This window comes from Capra hircus, chromosome 5 (genome assembly GCF_001704415.2).
Source record: "Capra hircus breed San Clemente chromosome 5, ASM170441v1, whole genome shotgun sequence".
NCBI lineage: Eukaryota > Metazoa > Chordata > Mammalia > Artiodactyla > Bovidae > Capra > Capra hircus.
Genome location: NC_030812.1, coordinates 31,580,808 through 31,599,062, shown reverse-complemented (window position 1 = coordinate 31,599,062; position 18,255 = coordinate 31,580,808). Strand labels below are relative to the sequence as shown.

Here is an 18,255-nt window from a genome sequence, read left to right as displayed (position 1 = left end):
GGAGTTGGTGGACAGGGAGGCCTGGTGTGCTGCGGTCCATGGGGTAGCAACGAGTCAGATATGACTGAGTGACTGAACTGAACTGAACTGATAGGACACAGCAAAATCAGTTTTAAGAAGTTTATAGTGACTATACAGACCTACCACAGGAAAGCAAAAATTCTCAAATAAAAATCTAAATGCATATTTAAAGAAACTAGAAAAAGAATAAGCAAAGACCAAAATTGGTAGGAGGAAATTATAAATGTTAAAGTGAGAATAAATAAAAAAGAAACTTAAAAAAAATCAATGAAACTAACAGCTGATTCTTTGAAAATATAAACAAACAAATAAGCAAAGCCTTTAGCCAGATTCACCAAGATTAAAAGACACCCTAAATAAATAAAACCAGAAATTAAAAGGCAGAAATTACAACTGGTACTACAGAAATACTACGGATTATCAGAGAATACTATGAACAATTAAATGCCAATAAATTAGCCTGGAAGAAACGAATAAACTCTTAGAATCATATAATCTCTCCAGGCTGAGTCATAAAAAAATAGAAAAGTTGAATAAACCAATTACAGCAATGAAATTAAATCAGTAACAAAACAAAACAAAACAAAAACAACTTGCACCTCATAATCTCAGGTCCAGAGTACTTTACAGGAGAATTCTACAAAAACATATAAAGAAGATTTAATACCTATTATTCTCAAATTTGGAGAAGGCAATGGCAACCCACTCCAAAAAATTGAAGAAGGAATATGTTTAAACTCATTTTATGGGAAGGATTACATAACCAGACAAGGACAATGCAAAATAACATTACCAGCCAAAAACCTTGATGAACATAGATGTGTAAATTCTCAACAAAATATTAGAATACTGAAGTTAACATTAAAAGTCATAATCATGAGCAAATGGTATTCATTTCAGGGATGCAAGGATGATTTTACAACCATAAATTGATCAATGTGATACATTAACAAAACGAAGGATAAAAATCATATGATCATCTTCTTTTTAAATTTAAATTAATTTACTTATTTTAATTGGAGACTAATTACTTTTCAATATTGTGGTGGTTTTTGCCATACATTGACATGAATCAGCCATGGGTGTACATGTGTCCCCTCATCCTGAACACCCCTCCCAGCTGCCTCCCCACCCCATACTTCTGGGTTGTCCCAGAGCACCAGTTTTGACTGCCCTGCTTCATGCATTGAACTTGGACTGGTCATCTATTTTACATATGGTAATATACATGTTTCAATGCTATTTCTTCAAATCATCCCACCCTTACCTTCTCCCACAGAATCCAAAACTCTGTTCTTTACATCTGTGTCTCTTATGCTGTCTTGTACATAGGGTAATCATTACCATCTTTCTAAGTTCCATATATATGCATTAATATACTGTATTGGTGTTTCTCATTCTGACTTACTTCACTCTGTATAAGAGGCTCCAGTTTCATACACCTCATTAGAATGGACTCAAATATGTTCTTTTTTTTTACAGCTGAGTAATATTCCATTCAGGACTTTGTAGCAGATTTTTGGAGATTATGAGTGAAATGACACAAAACAACAAGACACACATACAAGAGACAGACACCACTCTGGCCAGAGCAAAAATAATTGCACAAGCAAGCAGGCTCACGGTTTATTTTTATATAGTCCCCCTGGGCAGAATTCCAGACTGTATGACCAAACTTGTTCAGTACAGCGCATGTGCATAATGTTATCGTATAGCAAAAGGGAGTGAAATTCCGGCTTACTGCAGAGTCTGTCCAGAGCCCTTATCACAAGAAGGGAATGTTCCCTTATTTGCAAGGGACCATTAATCTCAAGGCTGTGTCTGTCTCCTTGGCAGAACATCCTGTTTGCAAGCAGCACATCTCCGCTTTCCCTATTGTGGCCGCATTAACCCTTTAGGACTTGTTCTGGTTAACTAGTGACATATACAGTTAATTACCAGCTGTCTTTCAGGGATCTACTGACCTTCAACCAGGTTGTTCTTCCCTTCTATATCTAATCCATTTTCTTTTCCTAGGAAATTTCCCTATTAGAAATAAATATTTTAATTGACCTAAAAAGAACATTTTTTTCTTGCATGCATGCAAGAATATAAAAGAATGTTGGCACGTTAATTTTTAAAAAAGTTTTTAGCAAAGTTTCTTGATATAAAATATCCCAATACTAATTGCTTTTGTGAATATCATCAATAAACTACTAAAAGCTCAACATTCAGAAAATGAAGATTATGGCATCTGGTCCCATCACTCCATGGCAAATAGATGGGGAAATAGTAGAAACAGTGTCAGACTTTATTTTTTTGGGCTCCAAAATCACTGCAGATGGTGACTGCAGCCATGAAATTAAAAGATGCTTACTCTTTGGAAGAAAAGTTATGACCAACATAGATAGCATATTCAAAAGCAGAGACATTACTTTGCCAACAAAGGTCCGTCTAGTCAAGGCTATGGCTTTTCCTGTGGTCATGTTTGGATGTGAGAGTTGGACTGTGAAGAAAGCTGAGCACCAAAGAATTGATGCTTTTGCACTGTGGTGTTGGAGAAGACTCTTGAGAGTCCCTTGGACTGCAAGGAGATCCAGCCAGTCTATTCTGAAGGAGATCAGTCCTGGGTGTTCTTTGGAGGGAATGATGCTGAAGCTGAAACTCCAGTACTTTGGCCACCTCATGTAAAGAGTTGGCTCACTGGAAAAGACCCTGATGCTGGGAGGGATTGGGGGCAGGAGGAGAAGGGGGCGACAGAGGATGAGATGGCTGGATGGCATCACCGACTTGATGGACATGAGTTTGAGTGAACTCCAGGAGTTGGTGATGGACAGGGAGGCCTGGCGTGCTGTGGTTCATGGGGTTGCAAAGAGTCGGACATGACTGAGAGACTGAACTGAACTGAACTGAATATTCCATTGTGTATATGTACCACAACTTCCTTATCCATTTGTTTGCTGATGGACATCTAGGTTACTTCCATGTCCTAGCTATTGTAAACAGTGCTGCAGTGAACAGTGAGGTCATGCGTCTCTTCAATTCTGGTTCCTCCATATATATGCCCAGCAGTGGGATTACTGGGTGGTATGACAGTTCTATTTCCAGTTTTTTAAGGAATCTTCATGCTGTTCTCCATAGTGGCTGTACTAGTGGCAAAAAAAGCATTTGACAAAATTCACATTCATTTATGATTAAAACTCTTAACAAAATGGGTATAGAGGGAACATATCTCAATACATTACCCACAGTTAATATCATACTCAGTTTTCTAAGATCAGGAACAAGACAAGGATGCCTACTTTTGCCACTTTTACTCAACATTGTATTGGAAGTTCTATCCAGAGCAATTAGACAAGAAAACTCATAAAATTCATCCTAATTGGAAAGGAAGAAGTAAAAACTGTCACTATTTGCTGATTGTGTGTGTGTGTATGTGTTAGGCACTCAGTCGTGTCTGACTTTTTGTGACCCCATGGACTGTAGCCTGCCAGGCTCCTCGTCCATGGAATTTTCTAGGCAAGAATACTGGAGTGCCAGTATTCTTCTCCAGGGGATCTTCCTGACCCAGGGGATCTTCCTGACCCAGGGATTGAATGCGGGTTTCCTGCATTGCAGGCAGATTCTTTTACCACTGAGCCATCAGGGAAGCCCCAGGTAAATTTGCAGATTCAGTTCAGTTCAGTTCAGTCGCTCAGTCATGTCCGACTCTTTGTGATCCCCTGAATCGCAGCACGCCAGGCCTCCCTGTCCATCACCAACTCCCGGAGTTCACTCAGATTCACGTCCATCGAGTCAGTGATGCCATCCAGCCATCTCATCCTCTGTCGCCCCCTTCTCCTCCTGCCCCCAATCCCTCCCAGCATCAGGGTCTTTTCCAGTGAGTCAACTCTTCACATGAGGTGGCCAAAGTACTGGAGTTTCAGCTTCAGCATCATTCCCTCCAAAGAAATCCCAGGGCTAATCTCCTTCAGAATAGACTGGCTGGATCTCCTTGCAGTCCAAGGGACTCTCAAGAGTCTTCTCCAACACCACAGTTCAAAAGCATCAATTCTTCGGTGCTCAGCTTTCTTCACAGTCCAACTCTCACATCCATACATGACCACAGGAAAAACCGTAGCCTTGACTAGACAGACCTTTGTTGGCAAAGTAATGTCTCTTGCCTTTGAATATGCTATCTAGGTTGGTCATAAGTTTTCTTTCAAGGAGTAAGCATCTTTTAATTTCATGGCTGCAGTCACCATCTGCAGTGATTTTGGAGCCCAAAAAAATAAAGTCTGACACTGTTTCTACTATTCCCCCATCTATTTGCCATGAAGTGATGGGACCAGATGCCATAATCTTCGTTTTCTGAATGTTGAGCTTTAAGCCAGCTTTTTCACTCTGTACTTTCACTTTCATCAAGAGGCTTTTTAGTTCCTCTTCACTTTCTGCCATAAGAGTGGTGTCATCTGCATATCTGAGGTTATTGATATTTCTCCTGGCAATCTTGGTTCCAGCTTGTGCTTCTTCCAGCCCAGCATTTCTCATGATGTACTCTTGCATAGAAGTTAAATAAACAGGGTGACAATATACAGCCTTGACATACTCCTTTTCCTATTTGGAACGAGTCTGTTGTCCCTGTCCAGTTCTAACTTTTGCCTCCTGACCTGCATAAAAGTTTCTCAAGAGGCAGGTCAGGTGCTCTGGTATTCCCATCTCTTTAAGAATTTTCCACAGTTTATTGTGATCCACACAGTCAAAGGCTTTGGCATAGTCAATAAAGCAGAAATAGATGTTTTTCTAGAACTCTCTTGCTTTTTCCATGATCCAGCGGATGTTGGCAATTTGATCTCTTGTTCCTCTGCCTTTTCCAAAACCAGCTTGAACATCTGGAAGTTCACGGTTCACGTATTGCTGAAGCGTGGCTTGGAGAATTTTGACCAGATTACATGATACTAAATATATAGAATCCCAAAGACTACAAAAAAAAAAAAATGATTAGAACCAATCATTGCAGGATACAAAGTTAATATACAGGAATCTGTTGCATTTTTGTACATTAATAATAAATTATTAGAAAAAGCAATAAAGAAAGCAATTTCATTTAAAACTGCATCAAAAGAATAAATTACTTATGAATATGAATGACCTGCACTCTGAAAACTATAAGACACTCAGGAAAGAAACTGAAAACATATAGGTGAAAAGATATACTGTGCTCATGAATTAGAAAAATCAATATCAATATCATTAAAATGTCCATACTACTCAAAGTAATCTACAGATTGAATACAATCCCTATCGAAATACCAATGGAATTTTTCACAGAACTAGAAAAAAAATAATCCTAAATTTTGTGTCGGACTACAAAAGCCAAAGCAATATTGAGAATTAAGAACAAAGTTCGAGGCACCACACTCCCAGACTTGAAACTGTACTACAAAAATATAATAATCAAAACAGAATGGTACTGGCACAAATAAAACTCATAGATCAGTGGAACAGAACAGAGAGCCCAGAATAAATTTACACTTATATGGTCAATTAATTTTTGGCAAAAGAGGACAAAATATACAATGAGGAAAAGACAGTCTCTAATAAATAGTGTTGGAAAAATTGGACAGCTACATGTAAAAGAATGAGACTGGGCCACTTTCTTACACTATATGCAAAAATAAACTCAAAATAGATTAAAGAGTTAAATGTAAGACCTGAAATCATAAAACTCCTAGAAGAAAACATAGGCATGGCATTCTCTGACATAGTTCTTAATTTTTTTTTGGATACATATCTTTAGGCAAGGGAAACAAAAGCTAAAATAAACAAATGGACTACATCAAACTAAATGTTTTTGTACACTGAAGGGAACCATGAACAAAAAGTAGTAGATACCAAGTGGAAGAAGATATTTGTAAACTACATATCTGATAAGTGGTTGATATCCAAAATACATAAATAATTCATACAATATAAAAAAATAATTGGGCAGGGACTTCCCTGGAGGTCCAGGGAATGCAGGGGGCCCAGTTTAAATCCCTGGTCAGGGAACTAGATTCCACATGCTGCAACTGAGAGCCTGCATCACATGCCACAACGAAGATCCTGTGTGCTTCAACTAAGACCAGGTGCAGCCAAACAAATTAAAAAAAAAATTGGTCAAAGGACCTGAATAGACATTTTCCAAAAGAAGACAAACAAATGGCAAACAAAAAGATGCTCAACATTACTAATCACCAGGGAAATACAAATCAAATCCACAGGGATGGACCTTTGGGCTATTTGTTCTTGCAAGTTCTGTCAAACTCTTTTGCGACCCCATGGACTGCAGCCCACCAGGCTCCTCTGTCCATACTATTTCCCAGGCAAGAATACTGGAGTGGGTTGCCGTTTCTTTCTCCAGGGCATCTTTCTGATCCAGGGATTGAACCTGCATCTCCTGCATTGCAGACGAATTCTTTACCACTGAGCCACTGAAGAAACCCTTAGGGTATTAAGCTAGGTGAGATAAGTCAGACAAAGATAAATACTGTACAATTTCATTCATATGTAGAATCTTAAAAATCAAAAGTAATGAGCAAACAAAACAAAACAGAAACAAACTCATAGGTGAAGAGAAAAAACTGATGGTTACCTGAAAAAAGGTGGGTGTGGGGATGGATAAAACAGGTAAAGTTACAATCTTCCAGCTATAAAGTAAATAAGTTATGGGATTGTAATGTACACATAGGAAAGAGAGTCATTAATATTGTAACAATGTTGTATGGTAACTAGACTTATTGTGGTGATTATTTCATAATGTATAAATTTTAAAAAATTGAATCTGCATACTTTGTTGTACATCTGAAACAAATATTGTATGTCAAATACAACTTAGTTAAATAACTCCAAAATACATGAGGCAAAAGTAAATAAAGCTAGGAGAAAAATACAGATACACAATTACAGTTGGTAATGTTTCAGTAATCAATTCTACAAGTACATCAAATTCCTAAATATAATAGACCTCAACAACTCTATCACTCATGTTAACCAAAGTGACATTTATAGAACACTAAACCTAGCATTAACAATATACACGTCCCTTCCAGAGGTACAAGCAGATTTCACCAAGATAGACCTTATTCTGGGCAATAAATAAGAAATTTTAAAGAACTTAAATCATTCAAATTACATTATTTGATCATAAAAAATTATATTAGCGTTCAATAACAGAAAGACACAAATTGCTTCCATATCTTGGCTATTATAAACAATGCTGCTATAAACATTGGGCTGCATGTATCTTTTCAAACTAGTGTTTTCATTTTTTCTGAATATATTCCCAGGAGGAATGACTGGATTATATGATAGTTCTATTTTTAGTTTTTTAAGAAACCTCCATACTATTTTCCATAGTGGTTGCATTAAGTTACATTCCCACCAACAGTGTACAAGTTTCCCCCTTTGCCATACCCTTGTTGGCAATTGTTATTTGTAGACTTTTTGAGGATAGCCATTCTGAAAGGTGTGATATCTCACTGCGGTTTTGATTTGCATTTCTCTAATACTTAGTGATATTGAGCATCTTTTCCAGAGAAGGCAATGGCAACCCACTCCAGTGTTCTTGCTTGGAGAATCCCAGGGACGGGGAGCCTGGTAGGCTGCTGTCTGTGGGGTTGCAGAGTCGGACACGACTGAAGTGGCTTAGCAGCAGCAGCAGCAGCAGCAGCAGCAGAGCATCTTTTCATGGGCATGTTAGCTATCTATATGTCTTCTATGGAAAAATGTCCATTCAGGTCTTCTGTTCATATTTTGATTGGATTATTTTTATGATATTGAGTTGTATGAGCTGTATGCAAAGTTTGGATATTGACACGTTACTGGTCTTATCATTTGCAAATATTTTCTGCCATTCAGTAGACTATCTTTTCATTTTATTAATGCTTAGCTTTGCTGTGCAAAAGCTTTAACATTTAGTTAGTCCATTTGTTTATTTTTGCTTTTAGTTATTTTGCCTTAGGAGATGTATCCAAAAAATATTGCTATGATTTATGTTGGAAGGTGTTCTGTATATGTTCTCTTCTAGGAATTCTATGGTTTCATGCTTACATTTAGTTCTTTAAACAATTTAGAGTTTATTTTTGTATATGGTGTGAGGAAATATTCTAATCTCTATTCTTTTACATATCGTTGTCCAGTTTTTCTAGAACCACTTGTTGAAGAGACTATCTTTTATCCACTGTATATTCTGGTATCCTTTGTTATAGATTAATTAACCATAGGTGCAAGGGTATATTTCTGGGCTCTCTGTTCTGTTACATTGATCTATGTGTCCTTTTTTGGTGCCAGTACAGTGCTGTTTTGATTGCTATAGTGTTGTGGTACAGTCAGAAATCTGAGAGGGCTATACATCAGCTTTGTTCTTTTTTCCCTCAAGACTGTTTTGGCAATTTGGGGTCCTTTGTGTTTCCTTGTGGATTTTAAAATTCTTTGTTTTATTTATATGAAAAAATGGCATAGGTATTTTGATAGAGATTGTATTAAATCTGTAAATTTCTTTTAATGATATTATTTCTATTTTCTTCTTAAAACAATCGACAAAGAAAGCTCTTTGCAACTATGAGATAACCTTGAGGATACTGAGCATATTACCACTTCTTTTTTTACCGTGGGAAGTGAAAGGACTTTATTATTCAGCCTGAGTACGTTTTTCAAATTCAAGAGTCTTGTGGAGCAGTTGTTTCATAGTATACTATCACTTCTGCCTACATTCTATAGGTTGAAGAAAGTCACAAAATCTCTTTCAGATTCAATGGTTAGGAATGTATAGTCACATGACAATGGATAGGGATTATCCTATTGTGGAGATAGAAACTAGTTTATTAAACCAATCTATGCAATTGCTATTCAAAAAACCTAATTCCTTTCATTCCTCCATTTTCCTCACTCCTCATATCTATTCCATCAGGACATCCTGTTGAATCTTTTGTCAAATTACACAGAGAATCCACACTTTTTCCTTCTGCCACCCAAATCCAAGACACCATCATCTCTTGCCTGGGATCCTAGAGTCTTCTAATTGGTCTTCTCACTGTTTCTCTTACCCCTTACTTATCAATTTTCTCTGTGTTCCCAATGCAGGGGGTCGGGGTTCCATCCCTGGTCAGGGAACTAGATCCCATATGCCGTGACTCAAGATTCTGCATGTCACAACTGAAAAAGATCCTGTGTGCTGCGACTAAGACCTGATGCAGCTGAATAAATAAATAAGTATTTTTAAAATATTGAATAAGTGAGTGTATTAATGAATAAATTAGATAATGAAGATGTTATCTGGTGCAGTGGCCATGGGGAAAGAAAGGAAAGAAAATTTGAAACTTTTTAGACCAGGTTAAATGCCCAATCTTTTTTGAGGCCTTTCCTTATCTCTCTAGTAAGAGATTGAGTATAGTGCCCCATGGCTGAACATCCTCTGATTTTCATTTGCGCCTCATTTGTGGTACAGAACATGCTCTCTTAAAGTGATTGAATGACTACTCTTTCCTGTCAGATTTTAATCTATCTTAAGGCAAAGACTATATTTTATTCATCCATCTCCTGCAATATTCAGCACCTTACTTGGTGAATAGTAGGCTGAATATATGTTTAGAATGAAAGGATAGGGAATCATCTGAATATTTGCATCTTCAATGATGACGGTAAGGTTTCTCCATAAATTAGGTAACTGAATAATTTCCCTGTGACTCATCATCTTTGGGAAGGAGGTTTTCCAATCTCATTACAAAAGTTCTTTGTCTAGGACATGAGCTTGTCATACTTTACTTTCTGAAGTAGACCAAAGAAAAATACAAATAATAGATTAACATTTTTCTAGTATTAGTAATCTCAAGTAAAAGTTTGCTATTTCCCCAATGAATTATAATACAGAGCATTTCCTAGCACAACCCAGTAAGGCCAACAGAAATTACTTGTAACTTGCAAACTTTTCTCCCGGGGGGCGGGTAGGGGTCTGGAAACCCAGTAATAGTGTTGAATATACTGAGGAGGCACTCGGTTCCCAGCCAGTCTGTTCCCTGGTCAAGCCCCTCACCCCCTCTTCTTTAGTGTGTGTGGGAATAGGCTTAAGGGGAAGAGAAGGGAGAATCAATCTGAGACCCTCAGGGCCTCATTAGCATTTTTTACTTAGCGTCCCAGATGTTCCAAGTGTGGACATCCCAACAGGCAGCTTTACTTCAGATCAATTAAGGCCAGACTGAGTTTTTCTTTTACTCTAAATGAATCTCAGGAGGTTAGTTAGGAAGATACCTCTAGGAACTCCCTGAGTGACATGCCAAATCAGGAGCAGCTGGGATTTATTAAAGGAGTGATCAAGGGGCATATGTCCAGGAGAGGTCCCTGCAGATCTTGTTCCAAACATTCTGAGTAGCCTGGCAACTCCAGGGCTAACTCTCCCTGCTACTGTAACTTAAAAACTGTCCCTGAAAGGCTCTCTCTAATCCCACCCTAAATCTTTCCTTTACAGTCTCTTTTGAATTAGTCAGGAGAAGCTTATCTCTGATTTTGGGGTATCCCTGTGCATTTCCCTAATCTACCCCAATCACCAATAGCCAGATTAAATCCCTTCTGGAAACAAGACTTTCATCTCATTGTACCCTGCATTATGGATTGTCTGCAATAACAAAAAGTAAAAGCTATTCAACAATAGATTAATTGTAAATAAAACACAGACCACCTATATAATGACATTTTATGCAGTCATAAAAATATTTATGATGAGTTGTTTACTCCATGAATACCTATGTAACTAATTTTAAGAAAAAATCAGAATAAAGAATTCTGTATATAATATGAAAAAGCTAGGTGAAATCGCATTTTGGCAAAGAATAAATGGAAATATACCAAAATGAAAACCATGGAAGTATTATGTATATTTCCTATTTGTTATTTTTCTTTAGGGCTTCCCTGGTGGTTCAGATGGTAAAGAATCCACCTGCAATGCAGGAGACCCAGGTTTGATCCCTGGGTCAGGAAGACCCCCTGGTGAAGGAAATGGCAACCCACTTCAGTAATCTTGCCTGGAGAATTCTATGGACAGAGGGGTCTGGTGGGCTGCAGTCCATTGGGTCACAAAGAGTCAGACAAGACTGAGAGACTAACACACACACACACACACACACACACACACACACACAATTTTTCCTTAAACTTTTCTATAGTTTCAATAGTACGTATCACTATCATAATCAGGAAAAACACATTAAAATGGTAATGGAGCCACTGAGCACAGAGTTATGATTGTCTAACATAACACCAAAGAAAAATGACTGACCAATGTATTGGTTTCTTAGAACTGTCATAACAAATTACCATAGACTAGGTAGTTTAAAGCAACAGAAATGTATTACCTCACAGTTCTGGAGGCTAGAAGACCAAAAGCAAGGTGTTGGTAGGTTTGATTCCTTCTGGAGGCTCTGAGGAAGAATCTATTCCATATCGCTCTCCTTCTGGAGGTTGCTGGCAACCCCTGGCATTCTTTGGCTTGTTAGACACATTACTCCATCATCACATGGGCTTTTCTCTGTGTATCTGTGTCTGAATCTCCCCCTTCTTATAAGGACACTAGTCATTAGATAAGGGTCCACCCTAATCCAGTATGACCTCATCTTAACTTGATTATATCTGCTAAGATCCTATCTCCAAATAAGGTCACATTCACAGAGAGGTTGCTGGGAGAATAAACACCCAGACTTTACTCTCTGTTCTGTCTGTCATCTCTGGTCAAATGGTAGAACCCAAATGGAAGCCAGAGGGCAAGAAAGCTTATGATGGGGGACCATACACATCATCCTCTGTGCACTGAGCAGGATGAGGAATGGATTGTAAGGGTAAAGGGAGCTATCTAGAACACTGGATATTTACTTAGTGTTATGAATGTTTGGACTGAGGCTTTAGTTCTTCCCTAGAAGTTGTTGAGGGGCTGTTCCTTATCACCCAGGCCTTTTACTTTGCTTCATCAAAGTAATCTTCCCTGATAGCTCAGTTGGTAAAGAATCCACCTGCAATGCAAAAGACCCTGGTTCTATTACTGGGGGAAGATCCCCTGGAGAAGGGATAGGCTACTCACTCCAGTATTCTTGGCTTCCCTTGTGGCTCAGCTGGTAAAGAATCTGCCTGCAATGCAGGAGACCTGGGTTCAATCCCCAGGTTGGGAAGATCCCCTGGAGAAGGAAAAGGCTACCCACTCCAGTATTCTGGCCTGGAGAATTCCAGGGACTGTACAGTCCATGGGGTCGCAAAAACTCAGACACGACTGAGCAACTTTCACTTTCACTTTCTTTCAACATTCTAACCTCCATCCTCTACTTCTTCATTGTTGTTGTTTAGTTGCTAAGTCACCAGCTTCCTGGTACAAAGACAGTCTCTCTTGGTTTTTGTAAGATTTCTGGGGGTTTGAATTGGGGTGGCCAGGTTGGAAGCTGCATCTGGGGACAGATGATGTTAAACCCAGGTAATAGCTTCATCTTGCTGGTTCCCTCCTTCTTCATGGGTCACCTTGATGAGTTCTCTGGGCATGCTGGTAGGGAACAAGCACCAGCGCTTGTAGCCCTGAACTAAGGCATCCCCGGCACTAGTTCCCAGAGGGTCGATGTGGATTCCTGTTCCAGAGCTTGGTGGCTCCATCACAAACCACCTGTAAGGGGGCCTGTGCTTCTCCCCCGCGAACTGCAAAAGGTCATTGGTGAAAAACTTGGGCACCTTGTGGTCTTCTAAAAGTTTCCTTCTTTGGGGGTGTTGCCCGTAGCTGCTGTCAAAGATGTAAAGGGGGCTGTCATTGTGAGTGCTCTCCGTGTACTCGATGTAGCATCCCATCTTCATCTTCATCGAGTACCCATCCTTGTCCTCACCACGCTTGAACTTCTGGTTCCTGTATTTCCTCTTGAGGCACTCCAGAGTCCATTTCTGCGCTGACTGGCCCTCTTGGGAGAGGCCATTTGGCAGAACCAAGGGCTTGTATGGTGTTTCATATTGCTCCACAAATTCTTCGACTGACAGCTGTAAAGCATCTGTCCTTTCCACATTGCCATCACAGCCTCTAGGTTCAGCTGGAAGCTCTCGCAGTAGTTGTGCCGGGTCCAGTCCAGAGAGTTCTGGTCAGGCTGCACATTCTGCTTACCTCAGGATGCGTTTCTTCTCTTGTGATTCATCCTGCAGGTCATCAGCTGGTTCCACAATGACCTCAGCGCAGCTCGCTTCCTGCCACCAATGAGCCCCATCCCAGGCTCCAGCGGTGGCACAAAAATCTTAATTTATTTTTAATTGAAGGATAGTTGCTTTATAATATTGTGTTGGTTTCTGCCATATATCAACATGAATCAGCCACAGAAATGAAAACTTTTTAACATGAGCTAGAACAAGGCATCTGAACCAGCGAGATTCTTGTGTGATTTAGATGATTCTAAATTGGAGATACCCCACGCCCAAGGTAAGAGAAACCCAAGTAAGATGGTAGGTGTTGCAAGAGGGCATCAGAGGGCAGACACACTGAAACCATACTCACAGAAAACTAGTCAATCTAATCACACTAGGACCACAGCCTTGTCTAACTCAATGAAACTAAGCCATGCCCGTGGGGCAACCCAAGATGGGCTGGTCATGGTGGAGAGGTCTGACAGAATGTGGTCCACTGGAGAAGGGAATGGTAAACCACTTCAGTATTCTTGCTTTGAGAACCCCATGACCAGTATGAAAAGGCAAAATGATAGGATACTGAAAGAGGGACTCCCCAGGTCAGTAGGTGCCCAATATGCTACCGGAGATCAGTGGAGAAATAACTCCAGAAAGAATGAAGGGATGGAGTCAAAGAAAAAACAATACCCAGCTGTGGATGTGACTGGTGATAGAAGCAAGGTCTGATGCTGTAAAGAGCAATATTGCATAGGAACCTGGAATGTCAGGTCCATGAATCAAGGCAAATTGGAAGTAGTCAAATAAGAGATGGCAAAGGTGAAGGTCGACATTCTAGGAATCAGCGAACTAAAATGGACTGGAATGGGTGAATTTAACTCAGATGACCATTATATCTACTACTGCGGGCAGGAATCCCTCAGAATAAATGGAGTAGCCATCATGGTCAACAAAAGAGTCCAAAATGCAGTACTTGGATGCAATCTCAAAAACGACAGAATGATCTCTGTTCATTTCCAAAGCAAACCATTCAATATCACAGTAATCCAAGTCTATGCCCCAACCAGTAACACTGAAGAAGCTGAAGTTGAATGATTCTATGAAGACCTACAAGACTTTTTAGAACTAACACCCAGAAAAGATGTCCTTTTCATTATAGGGGACTGGAATGTGAAAGTAGGAAGTCAAGAAACACCTGGAGTAACAGGCAAATTTGGCCTTGGAATGTAGAATGAAGCAGGGCAAAGACTAATAGAGTTTTTCCAAGAAAATGCACTGGTCATAGCAAACACCCTCTTCCAACAACACAAGAGAAGACTCTACACATGGACATCACCAGATGGTCAACACTGAAATCAGATTGATTATATTCTTTGCAGCCAAAGATGGAGAAGCTCTATACAGTCAACAAAAACAAGACCAGGAGCTGACTGTGGCTCAGATCATGAACTCCTTATTACCAAATTCAGACTTAAATTGAAGAAAGTAGGGAAAACCACTAGACCATTCAGGTATGACCTACCTAAATCAAATCCCTTATGATTATACAGTGGAAGTGAGAAAAAAATTTAAGGGCCTAGATCTGATAGAGTGCCTGATGAACTATGGAATGAGGTTCGTGACATTGGACAGGAGATAGGGATCAAGACCATCCCCATGGAAAAGAAATGCGAAAAAGCAAAATGGCTGTCTGGGGAGGCCTTACAAATAGCTGTGAAAAGAAGAGAAGCAAAAAGCAAAGGAGAAAAGGGAAGATATAAGCACCTGAATGCAGAGTTCCAAAGAATAGCAAGAAGAGATAAGAAAGCCTTCCTCAGAGATCAATGCAAAGAAATAGAGGAAAACAACAGAATGGGAAAGACTAGAGATCTATTCAAGAAAATTAGAGATACCAAGGGAACATTTCATGCAAAGATGGGCTCGATAAAGGACAGAAATGGTATGGACCTAACAGAAGCAGAAGATATTAAGAAGAGATAGCAAGAATACACAGAACTATACAAAAAGGATTTTCATGACCTGGATAATCACGATGGTGTGATCACTCATCTACAGCCAGGCATCCTGGAATGTGAAGTCAAGTGGGCCTTAGAAAGCATCACTACGAACAAAGCTAGTGGAGGTGATGGAATTCCAGTTGAGCTATTTCAAATCCCGAAAGATGATGCTGTGAAAGTGCTGCACTCAATATGCCAGCAAATTTGGACAACTCAGCAGTGGCCACAGGACTGGAAAAGGTCCGTTTTCATTCCAATCCCAAAGAAAGGCAATGCCAAAGAATGCTCAAACTACTGCACAATTGCACTCATCTCACACGCTAGTAAAGCAATACTCAAAATTCTCCAAGCCAGGCTTCAGCAATACGTGAACCGTGAACTTCCTGATGTTCAAACTGGTTTTAGAAAAGGCAGAGGAACCAGAGATCAAATTGCCAACATCTGCTGGATCATGGAAAAAGCAAGAGAGTTCCAGAAAAACATCTATTTCTGCTTTATTGACTATGCCAAAGCCTTGGACTGTGTGGATCACAATAAACTGTGGAAAATTCTGATAGAGATGGGAATACCAGACCACCTAACCTGCCTCTTGAGAAACCTGTATGCAGGTTAGGAAGCAGCAGTTAGAACTGGACATGGAACAACAGACTGGTTCCAAATAGGAAAAGGAGTACGTCAAGACTGTATATTGTCACCCTGCTTATTTAACTTCTATGCAGAGTACATCATGAGAAATGCTGGACTGGAAGAAACACAAGCTGGAATCAAGATTGCTGGGAGAAATATCAATAACCTCAGATATGCAGATGGCACCACCCTTATGGCAGAAAGTGAGCTGACTGACTGACTGATGATGTAATTTTGAAATGCATTGGACATTGGAAAATATTATTAGCTCACTGAGTTAAGCAGATCTTCTGAACACACATTTTACTATACAGTATTCCCAAATCACAATTATTAATATCACCACTGATCTGAACAGAAAGTGTTAGTTTAGTTCAGTTCAGTTGCTCAGTTGTGTCCAACTCTTTGTGACCCCATGAATCACAGCACGCTAGGCCTCCCTGTCCATCACTAACTCCCGGAGTTTTCACTCAGACTCACATCCATCGAGTCAGTGATGCCATCCAGCCATCTCACCCTCTGTCGTCCCCTTCTCCTCCTGCCCCCAATCCCTCCCAGCATCAGAGTCTTTTCCAATGAGTCAACTCTTCACATGAGGTGGCCAAAGTACTGGAGTTTCAGCTTTAGCATCATTCCTTCCAAAGAAATCCCAGGGCTGATCTCCTTCAGAATGGACTGGTTGGATCTCCTTGCAGTCCAAGGGACTCTCAAGAGTCTTCTCCAACACCACAGTTCAAAAACATCAATTCTTCGGCGCTCAGCCTTCTTCACAGTCCAACTCTCACATCCATACATGACCACTGGAGAAACCATAGCCTTGACTAGATGGACCTTAGTCAGCAAAGTAATGTCTCTGCTTTTGAATATGCTATCTAGATTGGTCATAACTTTTCTTCCAAAGAGTAAGCGTCTTTTAATTTCATGGCTGCAGTCACCATCTGCAGTGATTTTGGAGCCCCAAAATAAAGTCTGACACTGTTTGCACTGTTTCCCCATCTATTTCTCATGAAGTGATGGGATCGGATGCCATGATCTTCATTCTCTGAATGTTGAGCTTTAAGCCAACTTTTTCACTCTCCAGTTTCACTTTCATCAAGGGACTTTTTAGTTCCTCATCACTTTCTGCCGTAAGAGTGGTGTTAGGAAGATGTGAAATTTGTTTAGCTGATACAGGTCTTTCAACATTTTACTTTTTTGCTTGAAACCCTGGATTTTATCATTGGCAGTAAATACTATTGGTGGTTTTATTTGAAATGATAGAGATACTTTGTTCATATTTGAGAATATGTTTGCCAAATATCCATTTGCAATAATCATTGTTTATATTTCAGTTGTTCTTTCAAGTAAAATAGTTTCCATGAAAAAGTAGCTAGTTCAGCTTGCAACTCAAACAGTGGCACAAAAGGTTTTCCTTGAGACAACCACTAAACTTCAGCACACAGCAGAAGTACTTTTTGTATACCTCCCATTTTGCCACATACAGTATTAAAAATGTTCACTCAAAGGTTGAGATTTTTAAACCCAATAATTTTTATTACTTCATCAAAGATGTTTAAAATAAAACTTGCTTTCTTTTACTTCTTTTCTCTGAGTATAGTGGGAAAGAATATAGTATTTTCTAGTATAGTTTGGTACCACTGCCTTGTTTCATGTTAAGAGGGCAGCAGTTTTACCCACTGTTGGTTTTTCACTATCGAATAAATGTCAACCTAGGTAAATAATGTCTTAAAATTTATTGTGAAAAGCTTTGACCTTGTGAAATTCCCTTGAAAGTCTTGGCTCCCACAGGGGCATTGGACTACATCTTGAGAATCATTGCTCTAGAGAATAAATAGCAAGGCCTTTCCTTTTTCTCTCTAATCTTCAGGCAGAAAAGGTAGTAGGCTTTATAGTAACTCCTTTTTTGTGTGTGTACAGTTGCTAATCCAGTTATATCCAAACACCATATTTAACTTGCAACTCACAGAAAAGATTTTAGAAGCCATCTGAACCAATAGTTATTTTAAAGTGTTCCACTATTTTCTGACCTGAATGCCATCATATGAATTTTTGTTCACCTATATGGTTTGTTTGGTAATTTTTTGTCTGCTTTTAACTTTTTCTTTATCTTTTGGCTTTAAGCAGTTTGATTGTGATGTGTCTACCTATGATTTTCTTTAACTTTATCCATCTGAATTTTGCTGTGCTTCTTTTTTTTTTCAATTTTAATTTTAATTTTTTTAAATTTTATTTTTACTTTATTTTACTTTACAATACTGTATTGGTTTTGCCATACATTGACATGAGTCCACCATGGGTGTATACAAGCTCCCAATCCTGAATCCCCCTCCGCCTCCCACCCCATACCATCTCTCTGGATCATCCCCATGCACCAGCCCCAAGCATCCTGTATCCTGCATTGAACATAGACTGGCACTTCATTTCTTACATGATAGTATACATGTTTCAACGCCATTCTCCCAAATCATCCCACCCTCTCCCTCTC

The 18,255-nt window shown here is 39.4% G+C and overlaps 1 pseudogene; it reads right to left on the bottom strand.

Moving 5' to 3' along the window:
- LOC102176199 lies at nt 12,354-13,225 on the bottom strand (annotated as a pseudogene).